Source organism: Pelobates fuscus, chromosome 12 (genome assembly GCF_036172605.1).
Source record: "Pelobates fuscus isolate aPelFus1 chromosome 12, aPelFus1.pri, whole genome shotgun sequence".
NCBI classification, from domain to species: Eukaryota; Metazoa; Chordata; class Amphibia; order Anura; family Pelobatidae; genus Pelobates; species Pelobates fuscus.
Window position 1 is genome coordinate 13,296,856 of NC_086328.1, and position 16,690 is coordinate 13,313,545.

Sequence of the window (16,690 nt, forward strand, 5' to 3'; positions counted from 1 at the left end):
AGGCAGCATGGAGAGGCTGAATATAGGTTCTGCACACTGCGCAGCACTGGACTAGGAAGCACCTCTGCTGGTCAACTGAGTAACTGTCACGAGAGGTGTTACTAGGTAGTAATGTAAACATTGCTTTTATCTAAACAGGCAATGTTTACATAGAAAAGGCTGCAGGGACAGGCTATAGCCAACAGAACCACTACATTGAGCTGTACTTGTTCTGGTGACTACAGTGTCCCTTTAATGGCCAACTATTTTTGCAAAGCCTACAATCACCACTAACTAGGGTGTGAATTATCAGAAATTAAAAATGATTTTCACGTTTTAGTCCTTAGTAAACCACATTTTAAAAATTCTTCACATCATCTATGTTTTCCGATCAGTTATTTGGCCTTAAATCCACCTTGTGCAACTGATTTTGTAATCTTGTTCAGCACGTTGTGCTTTGTCTGTCAATGAGATTTAGGAAAGTTTCACGAACAGAAATATCGGGCCAGGTTCTAAAAGTGGCCATGGAAACCAAACACATTTCCTCTTAATTCCATCAGTTTGCGTGGCAATTGCTGCATTTTCATTATCTGTGAGTGACACTTTTAGAACTCTCCTCCGTGTCTAAGTACCATATTAATCAGTGGGAAATTTGCTGGATCCATTTTTACAGCAATGAAAACATGAATTGTAAAATTAGGCATAGCTGCTTTGCTCTGCTTGTCCAGAAGGTGTCAGCAAAGTTCTACATGTTATTTTTTTTAGAATGCTAAAGCTTAAAATGAAAACTCTTATGCTGCTAGCCACACCACTTCCTCTCATTGAAGTGTCCCTGTCCACTAAAGGCGCTTCCTGAAGTGTCACAGAGCATGACTTCCTGTCGCTTTCCATGAGAACGTCCAGTGTGTTGAAATCCCCATAGGAAAGCACTGAATCAATGTTTTCCCATGGGGAAGACCTAATGTGCACTCTGCACGCGCATTAAGTAACCCCGGATTGCCGACATCGGCGGGGAGGGGGAGGAGCCTGCTAAGAGGACAATCATGGCATTAGGAATTTGTTAGTAGTGTTACTTTAAAGGTTACTTGTCACTCCAAGCATGGATCATCCGGGCTAACTTGCCAATGGCTAGTGGAAATTTCAAGCCCTGCTATTATACAAATTTAATCTCTATTGATGTTCAATATTAAAAGCTGCAATCCATGCAACCAGCCACTCTCATACTAATTGTGGGGGAGGGGGGCATATTTTAATTTACAGGATTATTCAAAGTAAAGTGAGAATTCAAAGTAAATTTCAACTTTAAGGTCAAAATAGCCGAACTGGAAACATGCTCTAAGCCAGCTAAGCTTTCAGTTCTGCTACTCTGGCCTTGAATTTGAAATCCACTTGGAATTATCTCTTTAGTAAATAACTCTGTAAGCGGCGGGAGACAATGTAGCTACTGCTATTCCTTGACAATATAGAATATGAAGCGATTGCATTTTTGGTGTGAGCAAGATAACTTGACATATTCAACACATAAAAGGGGTTAAAAAAAACTTGCCAAGCAGTAACAGAGTGGCTAAAATTAATCAGTCTTCTCGTTAAGCTGTTAATCCCACCGGTGCTCAGGGCACTTCACTGTCTACTCAACGTTACAATGTGAGCATGTGGCTCGGGCCATCATCAGAGAGGCCCCTGGCAGACAGATTCAACAGAAGAGAGAAGTGGTGATGGTGGTGGATACATGGTGGGTTAAAGAAAAAGTACAATGAACCCTCAACTGACCCCGTATCAGAATATTCTAAACTCACGTATCCGGTGGAATAAGGCACGATGCCAAAGACCTCACAGGCAATACACGGTACAGACTTTGGCATCTGTTCAGAAAGGGCATCATTATTGAATGCATACGACACAAAGATAAAATGGCAGCTCTGAGATAATATGCTAAAATCCAAAACTGATACAGACCTTTCTAGGTTTCTGCACATAATACAGGGGTCTAGAAAGGACTTACTGATGACATTTGCAGTCAGAATGCAACCGATACAGACATATAAAAGGTAATGGAACAGTTCATCTATGGGGATGGTAATCCAGAGGTCATTAATATACAATGACAGGCTAAGGGGCTGGAGATAGATTCACCCCTTAACATTGAATGATGATATAACAAATCAGCCTTTTTAATATCTAGTTTTCAGATTGGATTTTTAGTCATTTAAAGGTGCCATCACGGTCTACAATTGCCAATGTTTTCCCATGTAGGTATGTTCCCAACCTTGGGATGTATGAGATTGGGACAGGTGGACCGGCCCTGAGGTGGCCAGCCTATCCAACTGGCCCACGCAGAGGCCACTGCTAAAGAGCTCTCTGCAGGGTCCCAGTGCCCTTCACAGACCAAACAAGTCTGTGCTGCGTCCTGCAACTGGGGATAACTTGTAACAAAATCAGGACAGGACCCTGAAATGTGGACAGTCAGAGGGGGCTGCCTGTTATGACCGCATTAAATAAAGGAACTCTCTAGGCACAAATAATACCTTAAACGGACACTATACTCACCCAGACTACTTCAGCTCAATGAAGTGGTCTGGGTGCCAGGTCCCTCAGGTTTTTACCCTTCAGATGTAAACATAATAGTTTCATGCACATTCCGCTCCACTCGGGAGCTGACGTCGGTGGGGGAGGAGAGATCACCAGTGCCGAGGGAGCCCGGCGCTGGATAAAGGTATTTTAACCCCTTCAGCGCCAAGGGAGGGGGGCCCCCTCAGGGCACTAAAGTGTCAGAAAAACGGGTTTGTTTTCCTGACACTATAGGGATCCTTTAAGTAGATTAAATCATGACATATTTTCTCCATGTCCCAAAAGCAATGTTTTGCAGCATAACCCCATAGCGATACCTCCCTTTCCCAAAACATCCTCAATAAACCTCATGAAATCGTCATTACCACAGGCTTTTAGAAACCTCTCAGGGGAAAGGTCACATTACCCTATGACAGGCTTGGTCTTCGACAGTTAATCTTTCAGCATCAATTACAAAAAAATTACATCCAGACAAAAAAAATTGATATCACTGTGGGTATTGAAGGGAGAATTAAAGACGAGGAATGACGTAATGTCAGCAAATCAGAATCACTGTGCCAGGGATAACAAGATATTGGCCTCAACATTCTAATTAAGAACATTCTAATTAAGAAGTGTTTGTCTGAAAACTGCCCAGCATCCAGGAGTGTTAAAATGTGCACAATTGCCAACACAATTCCGTTACTTCACAACCTTTTGTCTCAATGTACAATTCCCCTCTAGACTGTACGTTCTCAATGAAATAGTCTGGATACGGTGGTTCTGTATGTTCAGCCCTGCAATGTAAAACATTATAGTTTTCACCGCACATGAGCCTCGGGTCCCTAATGCTCCTCTATGTCCTTAAGCTGTATGACGGGTGTGTGCAAACCTGTACTTATTCCCAAGAGGCTTGTGGATCTGTCCCATAATGCAATGGGGTGCATAAGACATTGGGATTGTGGGGTCAGCATATTTTTCATCTAAGCAAATTTCAGTATAACCGGGTTATTCTCTAGTATGATTTGACAGAACTTCAAACAGAATTAAAAAAGAATTTCAAGAGAATAATAAAATAAAATTGTTGCCTCAGAGGCCTTACCTGAACAACAAGAGGATACCCTGATCATTTCCATTGTGTCAAGCAGTGATCGAGAACGCCCTACTTCGTTCCAGTCTCTCAAATGTTCTTTCACTGGAATCTCCAGCACAGCTGTGGCATCTGGGATTTAAATGGAATGATATTTTGTTAATGGAATTTACTCCCAAAGACTGTGTGTGCATCTAGGGCAGATCCAATACTGGCACAATGTTTGTAACAATATATTCATAGCTAGCACCAACTGATATTACATTCCCGAGTCAGGAAAAGACAAAAATATACAATAGTGCAGTCTAAATGGTCTAAATCATTTTGTGTTGGAAAGACAGATGAAATGGTGACGCCCCTTATGGAGAGTCTTGGCCGTTGCAGTTTACATTCCTTTCTAAACCCACAAAAACCTGTGCACTATCCCAAATCCCTATGCACATGTAAAGGACCGCTCTACACTCATGAAACACTTCACCTTGCTGTAGTGCTTTATGGGTGAGGAATGCCCGTTAAAAAGGCACTTTTATAAAAGTAACAGTTTCCCAATTAGCATGTTGGCTTCCTCAACCCTCAAGGCGGCTCAGACTGCTCAATCTCAAAAATAGGTGGGAGGAATAAACGAACCTCCATAGTGATATCATCTGGTCCGAGCGCACCTGATGACCACACAACACATAACTAGACACAAGATTCCCCGTTCTTGGAGACTTGGGGATACACTGAGCCAATGGCAGACTGCAGAAAGCTTCAATTATCAACCAAATTGGTTGTTTATATAGCCCTCTTTTTTATTTTTATTTCATATGTATTGTTATTGCAAGGTCACAAAAGTACAGAAGTTCAAAAACATGACATCAGACTAATACAAAAGAGAAAAGTTACAAAGTCAAATAACATAAACATGTCTTGATTGTTAATTGCAACAATATCGGGCCCTCGCTACACGTGTTTCGAGATAGGACTCTTTCCGTTGTCAGTGCATTTCCTAGTGTCAGTTAGATAACACCCGAATGCAGAGCCTCTGGATTTTAAGCGACCTTGGTTTAATTTGCACATACAAAGATAAGTTAAATGAGATCAAAATTACATAAATGAGTAAGCTAAACAGAAAAGGAATAAACTAAACAGAAAAAGATGTCACGCTTATCATCACCTAATATGGGACATGCTCTCGTCCTAGATAAGTGATGCAGAATGCAGAGCTTACCAGACCAACTCTAGATATAGCTCCGACTTTAACTAAGGCGCCGAGCAGCTGACATCCATCTTGGTCAATCACCATTCTTTTACATTTATTTTTTAATTATATTTATTTTTTCCATTTATTTTGGGAGAGGGGGGGTTCAATAGGAGAAAGGGAGAGATATTAGTTCATATCAAACTGTGCCATTTGTACCATATAACATCGTAAGTCTTCATGGTGCCCACTAACCTGTGTGACATTTCTTCGTATGACCAAGTGCGATTTCTTTTGTCAATGACCATCGTCAATTCTGGTCATTTTGTGGATTTCTACAGCCCAGCCAGCAAGGTTTTTGCTGCCGGCGTTATGTGTATAGCCAAAGTCACGGCATGTTTGGGAAACGTGTTGGGTAACGTGTAATAGGTAAGACTCCGGTGTGAGGGGTAGAGACCTGCCAGTGCTGATCTCAACTAGATTTTGTATCTGTTGCCAGTAGTTGGTAGGAGCTGGACAGTGCCAGAAAATATGAGTCAGTGTACCTGTATCCCGACAGCAGCACCAAAAGGTTGGCTGGGCGCCTGAGTAAATGTGTGCTAGGTGTTGGGGGGTGAGGTACTACTGCATACATAACTTGTAAGCTGCCTCTATATGGTCCAAACAGTGGGTGGCTCTCTTCACTCCAGCCATTGCGGTACGCCAACTGCTCAGCTTCATACTCCAGTTAAGTTCCTTTTCCCATTGTTCGATATATCTTAGCTTAGATGGTCTGCCCGTTACCAATAGGCATTTATAACAGAGATAATGGCTAAAACATCATTTTTGTGGCATTTATGCGACCCAACCATGAGGAATTCTTATCCCCCCAGCTCTCCAGCAGCCCTGACACACTCTCCAATAGCTTACAGTGGTTATGTGTCAGTATATTGTGTTTTGAGGTGGACAGTAGCATCCCAAGATAAGCTAAGGAGTCCCTCCTCCATTCAAAAGAAAATAGTGACTACAAAACTGCCATTGGGGTTGTTGGATATTTACAGGGAGCGCCTGTGTCTTTGCTGCATTGTTCTTATAATAAGATGCCCGTCCGTATGCGCCTAAAAGGTTTAGTAGGGGGTGGGACTCTTGTGGTTTTGTGAGAAATATGAGGACATTGTCTGCAAAGAGAGCTAATTTTTGGGTGCCTATTGGCGTGGGAATTCCCTCGATAGCCTGGTGTTGTTCAATCTTATGGATAAGGAGTTCTAGCGCCAGTATGAATATAAGTGGAGATAGCGGACAGCCCTGACGAGTGCCATTAGTAATTGCTATACGTCGGGATAAGAAAACCGAACTCATCACTTTAGCCGAGGGTGCAGAGTATAGGGTGAGAATGCCCTTCGAAAATTTCCTTGGGAAGTTAAATTTGTGTAGTACCTCCGACATGTACCCCCAGTGAAGGCGGTCAAAGGCCTTCTCTGCGTCCAGCGCCACAGAAAGGCCTAACAGTTTGTTAGTCGTCATAAGTTCAAGTAAGTCCAGTGCTCGTCGGGTACCCGGGACAAGCCCCACCTGTTCAGGTGAAATAATCTCAGGAAGTAGGGGTCCCAACCTACGGGCGATCACCTTGGCGAACAGCTTTGTGTCCGCGTTCAGCAGAGATTTCGGGCGATAGTTCGCACAAGATTTAGTTGTCTTCCATGGTTTCGGTATTATGACAATCGTCACCTCTAACATTTCAGGGGGTATACGTCCACTGTTAAGGTCCGTCAGGACCTGTGGCTTTTTGTTTAGGCATCACTTGTATAGCTCTAGAGACTTTGTCCGTCGTGATTGGCCTAAGTCACTAGCCTGGCCACTGGAGAGCTGAGTAAGATCCAGCCCTTCCAGGAAGACAGTGATATCTGAGTGTGTCAGTTGGTATTGCAATGGAACTGAGGAGAGATTGTAAAGCCACTAGTAGAAAGCAGCAAATTCATCTACAATCATTTTAGGATTGGGTAGTTTGACTCCAGCCTCAGTTAGCAGGCTCGGTATTCTTGCTTGGGTGGCCTTACTTTTAAGTTGCGTAGCTAGGAGTTTCCCTGCCCTATTACCCTGCCTCTAATATTCACATCTCGTTTTACTGAGTGCCCTTTCTACCTGCTGTAGCTGGTGAGTCTCTCAGTCCTAAGTTTGCGTAAGATCGTTTGGTTGGTATCCGTAGGGGACACCTTATGCTGTTCTTCTGCCTTCCCCAACTCCTTAAGGAGCATATCACTTTTAGCAGACACTCTCCGTTTAAGTTTAGCCCCCATTTTAATCAGTAGCCCCCAGACAACTGCCTTATGGGCAAGCCAGGTTGTGGGTATATCTACATCAGTATAGATATTGTCCACAAAAAAGTTTACAATAGTTCTCCTCAGCTCTTCCGCCTGTGTTTAAGGTCGACAGCTGCTAGAGGGCGTCCGGAATCCAAATGGACTTTTGGTCCGTTATCGGATGCTGAACGTCCTCACGGACCTCCAGCATTAGATTTTCCCCAGAGGAAAGCATAATGCTTTCCTATTGCGAGGTCTAATGCGCCAGCGGGGGAGGAGCTTGGGTGGAGCCTGACCCAGCGCAGAGGGACATCGGCGCTGGATTCAGGTAAGAGGCTGAAAGGCTTTTAACCCCTTCAGCCACGCCGGAGAGGGACACTGTAGGGACCTATAGTGCCAGGAAAATGGCTTTGTTTTCCTGGCACTATAGGGTCCCTTTAATAATGGGGAGCATTCAACATCTTCATGTAGAGTGTGGAGACACAGAACATCCGACATGCATCTTTATAGGACTAATCCCAGGACGTCCTTCTGAGTGACAGCAACTAGAGGTGGCATTTGTTGGCTGTGTAAACACCATCGTTTCTCAGGAAAGGCATTGTTTACACTGCTGCTTTAGAAACTGGCTGTCTGTACCAGAACCAACACATTAAACTGTAATGGTTCGGTGCCTATAAAGTCCCTTTGATTCTGAAAATGTTAACATATTCTGTCTGTTACTCGTATGTTTTTTTGTTTTGTTTTTCCATTGTTTTATGTTTTGTTTTGTTTTTCTTACCTCTTGTACAGAGCTGTGGAATATGTCAGTGTTTTATGAATAGAATTATTTTTTAAAAAAGGACACACACATATAAAAATAATAGGAAAATAATAGAAAAAAAGCTCAACTGAGTTTATAAGACGATATAAACAAACACGAGGACAGCCACAAAGCAGATATCACAATATTTATTATGTTTAGAAATAGACTATTTGTTCTTTAAAATAGCCCCCAGAGATATTTTTTCTCTTCTTTTCCTACTGCGGCTTCCCGGTGGAGTTTTTTTTCTCGTATCAGCTACTTGTTACAAAGATCAGAGGATGGCTGAGCGGGAGAACCAGCGGGGAGATGAGAGACACGCCAGTGAAATCCTCAATCAGCACCATTAGACCCTTTCTCAGTGCATATATTTACGCTTGTTGTAAGTTCCAAGGACAGCAGGGGAGAACATTATGAAGAATGATTCCAAATTATTCAGCTTTTCTTCCATCCATCTGAGATACAATTCCGTTGAGAGGTGTGGGTGTCGGAGGGGGTGGAGTGAGAAACAGAAATGAAAGGCTCGGATTCCAAGGGGTAAAAACTTCACTGGACAAATCATAGTCTGCGTTCCTTCTAAAGCAAAAAACACAATTCTTTGTCATCTGCTGCATGGTGCACTACAGCTTCCTCCAACAGCAAACCAAGAACATAGTGCGGAGAGATCACAAACTATCCTTTGGGGATTGTAAGAGCAGGGTTTGGCAACACTGAGCATACATTATTTTATACCATATTTCCCAAAATAAATAAATACATTTTATTATTCTTTAAACTTAAGAACATTTCTGGTCCCAGATTTCAAACAGCTGGCAAGATAGTCACAAACCTGGGTATGGCTTCCACCAATTGGCACGAGACCATCTCAAATAAACCCCTACACCAGGCATAGGCAACCTTCGGCACTGCAGATGTTTTGGACTACACCTCCCGTGATGCTTTGCCAGCACTATGGGTGTAAGAGCATTATGGGGGATGTAGTCCACAACATCTGGAGTGCCAAAGTTTGCCTATCCCTGCCCCACACCAAACCAACTAAAAAGCAAATACGTCATTGCATCATGCCACTTTTGGGGTTTGCTCACTGAAAGGGACACCCGACGGCCAAATATACTATGATTATATATATATATATATATATATATATATATATATATATATATATATATATATATAACCCCCCCACATGTGCATTTAATGTTAAATTTATACATGTTTTTATTGCAGTTATATCTAAAAACAGCTTGCAGAAGCTGCAGTTCTCTGGTCAGCAGCCTTTGCAAGACCTTCCATTCTAACCTTGCCCAGGTTGGAATGTTGTCCAGTTGCGCTCTTAAAGGGCCGCAACGCTAAACCGGTCCCCTGAAGACATATTGCCATCCGGTGGCCCTAAGGGCATAGGTCACACAATGGCCCCCTAAGCACGTGCACCCCGATGGAGCTACACCAGTTCTGTCACTGGTCCCAATAAAATTGGCATTTAAACTTTTAGGGTGAAGGTTTATGCATTCCTAGCTATGGACTCCGAATCCATTATAGCCCCCGCAATCATTCCAATCTGCGATATGCAAATAACTCCAACAACTTTTATATTTCTAATTCTTTAGAACACCTGCCATGCAAACACGTTTGCCACAGGATCAGAAGGGGGAGGCTTGCAAAAGCTGCAGATAGGAGATCTGCAGCTTAAGCTGTTTTTAGACATAACCCACTAAAACAGTGATTTTTGGGCAGGAGAGTTTCCATTCAAAGGAATAGAAATGTGTATTCCTAATGCTTTGGTCGCACTCCCTGAGGGGGATAAAGTAGTTTACTTTCCCTTTTTCCCACATTGCTCTCTCTGCAGTCATCAGACCTCCTTGGTAGAGATAATCAATCTTGATGATCTCAGTCAATCCAATCCTTCCTCAAAGGAATGCATCAGGAGGCTAGTGCGCATGCGCGGCAAAACAGAGCTGCAATCAATCAGTCTCTATGGGACCATCTGATTGAAATAGTAGAATTTCACTCAGCTAGTTCTGCAGAAGCGCCTCTAGTGGCTATCAGTGTGCACTAGCTCTACTAATTCATCCCCTCACAGAAGGTGCAGTAGCTCATTTCTAAAAAGGTGTTAAAGGGACACTATGGTGGCAAAAACAACTTAACTTAGCTTAATTAAGCAGTTTTAGTATATAGAAAATCACTTTTCTTTATGCAGTCCTAATAAAACTTTCCTGCATGTGACTTACACCGCCTTCCCAAACACTTCCTGTATAGAGTCATCCAATGTTTACACTTCCTTTATTGCAAAATATGTTTAATTTAGAATTTGTATCTCCTGCTCTGTTAATAGCTCTGCTGGACCCTGCAGGAGCCACCTGTATGTAACTAAAGTTCAATTTACAAAGCTAGAGATAAAAACGTTTAAAGTCAGTTAATACCTGATTAAAAATACAAAATTTTGTGCAGGCTGTGTCAGTCACAGACTGGGGAGGTGTGGCTAGGGCTGCATAAACAGAAACAAAATTGATTTAACTCCTAAATGGCAGAGAATTGAGCAGTGAGGCTGCAGGTGCATGATCTATACACTAACATTGATCAAACAGATAAAGTTGTTTTGGTGACAAACGTGTCCCCTTAATTAATTAGCAGCTATTAATAAAGGTTTCACTAAAGAGAATTTAAAGAGAATTTTAATTTACAGAGGGAGAATGGAAGCAAAAATAATAACTCTGCTTAGGGAGTAAAAAAGATTTATAAATGTGTAATATAGGCTAAAATGCAGCCAAAACTTTTAATTATGGGACAGAAAGACCAGATGTCGAGTTGCCCTTAGCAGGTGAACACATGCAACACCTGTCTGATGTGTGATGTAAAAGCCTCTGCAAATGGGAAGGAGACGTGTCCTGATACTCTTTTATAATTGCTTTCCGAGGGGATGAAATCTCCATTTTTTTGTAAGATGAACGAGAATACGCTCTTCACACAGCGAGCTAAACTGCTGTACGGGTCTGGAGTGTCTCTTTAACCCCTTAAGGACCAAACTTGTGGAATAAAAGGGAATCATGACATGTCACACATGTCATGTGTCCTGAAGGGGTTAAACAAGTATTTGTAGATACCCAATGAAGGGATTGTAAATTTTACCCCAACATATCTGGGAAAGCGGGGGGATAGAGTTTTACAATTTCACCGACCAGTGTCCACAATTCTCAGTTTAGTGAATAGATCACTTTGATGGAGAAGAAATAGAGAGCAGTTCTTTATATAAAGCCAAAAGACAACCGGTTCATCACGACTCCATAAAATACAGATACAAAGAAAGGAATGAAATGTTAGAAAGTATGCAACAGAACAATAAGACGTGAATTAAAACAAGCCAAACAATCTTACACATCAAGAAATTCAGGGTGTTAACCAATAGTATTGAGATGTTTCGAGGAGAGTATATAGATATTTTGGTCTGGCCCTGGGGATACCGTGACATCTTTAGTTATTTCTATTGTGTAGAAACTTGTTCTTCCTGTTTTTTTAACCCAGAAAAATGCAAAAGGCGAGGTAACATGAAAGAGGCAGTTTGGGGAGAGCCTCCCGCTGACCAAGGCTTTGTAGTTACTGTGAGGAGGTCGATCCCTCGTCTGCCAGCGCCAACTGCGGCCTTGATGCCCTACTGGAAGATGAATCTGAGCCCAGGCATATACTATCAGTATTCAGAAATAGGATTCACTAAGGCCCAGAATGGGGGTCTGAAAACGTATCTGTAATAAAAAGAGAGGACGAAAACTATGAGATGAAGGGATATAGAGCAGAGAGTGGAGAAGGGGCTGAGTATGAGGCCAGCAGGTGCAGAAGCTCAGAGTAAGAAGGAACGTGGGAAAAGATCTGGAGAGGAGAAGAGCATTGTGTGCGATTCTGCAGAGAGTGAAGGACTGGGGAAACAGCACTGGGAGGGCAGTGGATGTTTAGAAGACGGTGGGACAGAGGAGACGGGACAAATATGAAACAGAAAGAAAAGGAAAAACAGCAAGGAGACAGGACGGAAAATGTGATGGGATCAAGGGACGCGTGAATAGAAAATATAGGCGGCCAGGCAGAGAGCAGTTGGTTTGTGTATCGGAAAGAGACCAGGGGACAGAAGAAGGAAAGGGAATATGGGGGAGCAGGGTGGGGGGCGGGGGAATGGGACCAGGAGAGAGAGCCAATGACCTCTGTCCAGGATGAACAAAGTTTACATGGATTATACGGTAATCCGACACTATCAATGCGGCCGAGGAAGGGGGCAGTCTTTGGGCACAGGGAAAAACCCCGGTTAATGTCAATCTGTTCTTATACGGATTAAAATTAAATCTGGGTACAGCATCGGAGCATTCATAGGGTCATAACCACTGAACTCAGCGGCAGAAAGTCACTTTGAGTTCTCCTTTGTATTAAAATGAAAACATTAAACGAGAGAAGAGAGTTATAGGAGGGAGGCATTTTCAATAGATATTGGAAAGGGTAAACTTAGAGACTTAGGGTCAGAAATTGGATCATTGTCAACGGAGGCTGAACTCTGCTGATTTACTAGAATCATTTTATTTATTTATTTTTTTATTTCGAGGAAAATGCTTGCATTTCTAAAGTGTCAAAAATGGTACGTCAAAGGATTGCTAATACGAGCCGGAATATGTTAGACTTGCACAAATGTCACAGGCTTTCGTGTATTTAACAGTGGAGACCTGAGGCCTGCAGGGAGTTAACCCCCAGTGGAATTAACGAATGATGTAAACAGCAGGTATAGTGCAGTCAAAGACAAAAATAATTACAACAATTATAAAAATGAATAGACAAACCCAGAGATAAAACGACTGTAATGGTATTGTTAAAGTGAGTGCAGCCCTCGTATAAGAAGTGTCAGTTCATCTTGGAGTACAGTTGTGTATGCTGTGCTGTTACATTGACTCTTTAGGGTGCGGGAGTACAGCAGACGACACTGGAAATCTAGTGGACTGTAATTCTAAGTACTCTCAGGCTGGCGAAAGATGGGAATGATGTTGCCATATTGAATGCAGGTGCCCCCTAAACTGAACTGTATGTAGTTAAAGTGTAATCGTAACCCTAAGCAACCCCTAATCCTTACCAAAATCCGAGCCCAGCCAGCAATGCCATGTGATATGATAATGCAGCACCATCACAGCATTGCTCAAACACTAACATTTGCCTGAGGATGATTTGTAAGAGTCCAAACAGAACTGGTGAATGATTTGATGGCTGAGCCCGTTTAATAAATGCTTGTGTTGCCTTTTCGAAAACAAACCTGATCATCGCTCATCTAAGCCACCAGGAGGCACTCATCCCCAGTGATTTTCCTGACTTTGGGACTGTGATTTAATATGAGAATCACATGTAACAAGTGCATTGTTAGCGTCCTCTTAATAATGTCTTTTCAAAAATCAACTGGAAATCTGTACTGCCAATCTGACGAGTATAAAGTGTGGAACAGCAGTCGGATTAAGTATTAAGAGAAGTGGGGGCCCTTTGCGGTTTTCTATAAGAATATCCCTCCAGCTGGCTTCCACTTTAAACCCAGAATTCATATAAAAATAAAAAAAACCTCACAGCACACAAGAGGCATTTTGATTGCAGAACATTACAAGAACTTAACTTTTTTATTATTTTAATTTACAAAGGGATCATTGTTCTGGGATACAGGGACATTGTGTGTGTCACGTTTCACGGAGCTGAAAAGCTTAGAGCGGGGTGATTTACAGCAATTTAGAGCTTGAAACATTATGAAAGTTAGAAATCACTGTCCTCAGGACATAGCCAGGCCGAGGGGTGGGGGGACTGCTATAGTACGTGACATTTTTTTAGGGTCATGCAGACACTAAGCTAAGGGTAGACCATAGTGACCTCATTAATCTTCCACTATGAATCCATCACTGCACCCCGCAATATTTTAATGCTTATATTGATCCAGTTTCCATGGTGACTGCACTACGTTTAGTAACTTGCCGCGTACATTACAGCCTTCGCAAACCGTCACATTTTCATTAATATAGTGACTATAGAATGATAACTAAAGATCAGGGAACGTGATTGGTGGGCGTTATGAAATCCATGATTCAAGGCGGTGTCCCCGCGTGTAAGCAGTAAGGAATTCACCAGTCCCATGTCCTCTAATACACAGCTGGGGTTATTCACTAACGGAACTGCACAACTGTGGCTAAAACAGTCAATCTAGCACTATAGTGAAGTGGGAGTATTTTTCTAAATCAGCACTTTTTGCCCTAAATTTTGTAATTCATGATTCATTTTGCTGCTGAGTGAATTAACCCCCTTCATATCAGATGACCTTAATCTAGTGTTATACTTCCAGAAACAAGTTTATTACAAAATACAATTAACACAATATACTAGTGAAGCTATTGAGTGAATACTCTTCACAGATACTCTTCGCCTTTGAAACAAGAAAATCCCAAATGTATTCTGATAAAAAAATCAAAACCAAATTCTTAATAAATAAATATGGACAGCAGCTGTGAGCCTATTATCTACAGATTCATATTATATGGCCTAGGGCAGGGATAGGCAACCTTCGGCACTCCAGATGTTGTGGACTACATCTCCCACAATACTCTTACAGCCATAATGTTGGAAAGCATCATGGGAGGTGTAGTCCAAAACATCTGCAGTGCCGAAGGTTGCCTATCCCTGGCCTAGGGCAACCCTGAACACTAAGAATCAGACTAGGAATGTTCCATTAAACAGTTTATTCCAACCAAAAACATCAGTTTACTAAAACACTGGTTGCTGGTTAGAGTAACCCTTGCTGTGAAAAAGATCAAGCTCACCTCAACCCAGCCCCGAGGCCAAGATCTCCCTGAACCCTGGTCCTATTCTGCTGATGTCACTCCTTCGTGCCGGAGGGAGGAGATGGATGAGATGGAGGGCTGAGTGGAGGCGTGTCACCATTGGCTGTCTGTCGCCAGAATGGTGTGTGCGCCGACGACCCATGCCAAATTTGCATAGAATTCACATTAGGTGTTAATCTCCTTATATACATTGCATAGCGAAACGCTGCAGATGCTCACTCCAGGCACCACGGCCACTTCAAATCAGTTGTCATGGCACTTGGAGTAACCCTTTAATTGATAAACGTCTATGGTGTTTTAGAACCCATTAAGAGAAAGTGGGCTGCACTTAACTACATATTGTAAATTCTGTCTGGCAATGGACCAACATTAGCAATATTTTTAGTGAAAAAAAAGGCACAGTTTAAAATAATAGACAAGCAGTCAAGACAAACCTGCTCAGTCCCTGGATTGGGATAAATACAGTTGTGTGGATTTCTACATTATTCATTTTATTTTTCATTTATTAAATATAGGGGATAAGTAAATATAAAAGTTAAAATAAAATGCTGGTATAGTGGAAGTTTACCTTTTTTTTTGTAAATCTTTCTTTTATTAAGGCACATATGAGGGATACAGAATAGAGAAAGGGAAATGCATATGTAATTCACAGATTAGGGATAATACATCGAATACATTGTTAGTTACATTTCCAGGATAATAATGCCTTGTTTTTATATTTTGTAAGTCGCTTGATGGAAACATGTTTTAAACAAGCTAAATTAAGATGTCATATAACAAGTGTAAACTTTCCAGTAAAAATCAGTATATGAAGAACCGTCAGATTGAGCAATATGAGCTAAGGCTGTTCTGTGAAGACTAAAATAGCGTCGATTTAAACTAGCCCGTCAGTATTAAGCATCATGTTGGTAGTGGTTGCCAGGTATGCAAAATAAGTCTTCTGGTTGGTCTCACTGGGCATAGCAAGCTATACAGTTTGGTAATTCTAGTATGTAACAGGTAGGTCAGTACATTTTACACTACACAATGTAGTGCCTCAGGTTGTTAAGTCGTTGTATGTCTATCATCGGCAGTATATGACAGTCAGACTGGGGTTATTTGCAGGGAGTCTAGTGTGGCATATTTAGTGTGACCATTGGTTTGCTGTCTTGTTACGTCACGTGATGTTCGTCTTAAGTACTGCCCTGTCTGTTGTTCCCATAGTATGTGCCGTCATAATCGTTAAGGTATGGCTAATCCTTAACAGAGTAGTCTGACGTCTTGTCACCGTGTATTGTGCTATATGTCTATAGGGGTGTTAGGGTCCGACGTTTGTTCGACATTAAGCATACATGCGCATGTTCAGCTGTCACTGGCCGATATTGGTAAGAGTACACTACAAACAATGACGTGAGGCTCGTCGCTAATTCCAAGAATAAACTGTAAATGTAACAAGCTTGACTATGCAACGTTCAACTGCAGTTACCCAGGTTTCATAATCTTAGTAATGCACTGGCTTAGGTATATCATGGTTGCAAACTATGCTAGGTACAACACTTAAACTGTAGTTATCAGAGAGGAAAACATATTTAACACTGGTAAGGCACATTACTCAACATTAGCTGTATACCAGTCCGAGTGTGCTTAGGAAGATAAACACTCCAAGACCTTTGCTTGCTCGCAAAAGAGGTTTCTCCGTGTGGTTGTTGGATCAAGAGTCTATGCCGCGGCAGCGGTAAATGTGCCCTCTGAGTACAGATACGGCATGTCCTTAGTACAGCAGTCGGCCTCAGCCTATGCCCAGTGCGGGAGTTTGCCTCTTGCTGTTGGCTTTCGTCTCCGGGGGGACGCTGGCGTACGCTGGCGGGCTGCATAGGGCCACTGCTGTGCGGGTGCGGGAAGAGGTGATCCTCCAGCCCCAGGCTGGTGAGCAGGCCTGCATCACTGTGCCACAAACCCGGTGACTGCCAGAGTCCGAGTTTACTCCTCTTGTGGGAGGGCCGG